Source organism: Sinocyclocheilus rhinocerous, unplaced genomic scaffold (assembly GCF_001515625.1).
Source record: "Sinocyclocheilus rhinocerous isolate Xijiao unplaced genomic scaffold, SAMN03320098_v1.1 scaffold1180, whole genome shotgun sequence".
Lineage (NCBI taxonomy): Eukaryota > Metazoa > Chordata > Actinopteri > Cypriniformes > Cyprinidae > Sinocyclocheilus > Sinocyclocheilus rhinocerous.
This window is the reverse complement of record NW_015665886.1, coordinates 927,579-929,680: the sequence shown is the minus strand read 5'-3', so window position 1 is coordinate 929,680 and position 2,102 is coordinate 927,579. Positions and strand designations below refer to the sequence as shown.

The 2,102-nt window shown below is 35.3% G+C and overlaps 1 protein-coding gene across 1 annotated transcript in view; it reads right to left on the bottom strand.

Moving 5' to 3' along the window:
- The window catches only part of LOC107731623 (phosphatidylinositol 3-kinase regulatory subunit gamma-like), a 196,744-nt gene that overhangs the window by 193,059 nt on the left and 1,583 nt on the right, over nt 1-2,102 (bottom strand). The gene's annotated exons all lie outside the window — the stretch shown is intronic.

Sequence of the window (2,102 nt, the reverse complement as noted above, 5' to 3'; positions counted from 1 at the left end):
GACGCATCATCGATGTACTATAGTCCATTGCCACGTCACATTGTGACGTCAACACGATGTAGATTTTAAACCCGGAAGATGAAAATAGTGCAAAAAAGCTTAAAATTAACCAGTTTTCTCCAACAGTTAAAATTATCGGATGCTAACATTGTCTTCTATGATGTGCAACACAAACACCTCTGCTAAAATCTCAGAAAAAGTAGTCTGGGGTTTCATGACCCTTTAAAGACCCATTTGCCTGCATCATAGAGTGTCATGACTGAACTAGATATTTATACTAGATATTTATACTGCATGTGTTTTAGCCCTCAACTTAGGGATACTGCTGCTCCCATACTCACAGAGGAAGAATGCAATCTTTCGTGGGTCTTCTTGGCTGAGTTTAAGGTCTCATTTGTCTAAGACATATCTGTCTAACACAATCGCAGTCCAACAGGCCAACGCAGAGCCACTTAATGCATCTTAAAACAACTAGAATGCTTTCATATGGGTTAAGCACAATCCAATAATGGGAACATTACACACATACACACATACAGTATACAGACTCTGTATATGTCATTTCATCCAAAGGTTCCATCTGGGTGAACACTAACCAGCAAATTTGTATAGTGAAAAGATGTTTGACCAATAAATGATTTAAACTTTAAAAAGATTGAGCAAAAAATAAAATAAAATAAAATAAAATAAAATAAAAATAATAAAAAATAAATTTTAAAAAAATTATGTTTTCATTTTGGAAAATTCACATCATTTAAAATAATAAAAATTTAAATTTAAAACTGAAGAGAATGGATTGCAGTGTTGGGAACTGAAATTCATGCTAGATTTTGTCTGTTTTAAATGTAAAATCATTTTAAATGTTAAATGCATTCATATCCATTGCAGAGACCTAAATAATGTTCAATGCTTAAAATTTTATTTTGTATAACTAGACTCTGTAAGTAGATCAACCACACTTCCAAACTCTGAAGATATGAAAATTTGTCTTATATACAAATAATACATCAGTGTAAGAAGTTCAAAGTCTTTGTGCACTTTCTAAAATCCACATTGTGGTAAGTTCGCACGCTAGTTCTTTGCGTTCTTTTCTAAAATCATGTATGGTGAGGGCTTCGCGCGGTTGCTTCGTGCCCTTTCTTGAGCTGGTTTAAGCCCCGTTCACCTTGGGCACCACTCCACTTAAAAAACAGTGAAAATTCAATTTTCACTGTTCCAAAAGCTTCCATTCTGTAATGCCTAATTTTAAAAAAAAAATGACCCATTTGATAAATTCTGTAAACTTGACAATTTGCTAGGCTCATAAAACTCTCTATAATCAGCGTAAGTGTTTCGTCAGTGTTCCACAAGAATCTCTTGGTACAGGGTGAGTCTAATGATTGGCTGATTATCAGCCATCCAATGCACCAGTGATCAATTATTCAACAGAACTGCATGTTTTTGCCTCTCCTGACACTTTGCTATGCTGTTTATCACCATCTCTGCGCCTTGGCTGAAACAAAAGAACTCAGTAAGCCACTAAAAGAGGATCTACAGTGTATAAAACACATAAATAGTATAAATACAACCTAAACCTTCACCATAAAAGAGACATGTGCCCTAGACAGTAAGAGAGAAAAGCACTCTTGGAACAACCAGAGTTGGCTGTCTGGCCTAGTTAGCATATGAACACCCCCACAAGCAGACTGTACCACAGTCAGAAACACAGGGGCAACGCAGGCCCCATAAAGAGCTTAACACAACATTTTGAATTTTTTTGAATGAAAATTGCCATTTATGCAAGTACTTATTTCTTATATCTTTCTCAAAGACATTCACAAATCCTTGACAGATCCCTATTTTCAGCACTGGAAGTAATGTTACTACTGGGAGCTGAAGTCTGTGATTTGCACACAATGTCCTCAAATTTCAAGTGAAGCGTTTTATTACAGGGTTGTGCTGCCTAATCCAAATGTGGGGAGGAGATAATTAGCCATCCTGCTCTGAAGATTGAGGGTATAAGATTATGGATGCCATAGAGATGTGGTAATATTTTTCATTCTATTATGATAGATACAGTACATACATATCATGATGATAAATGATTATATATATATATATAT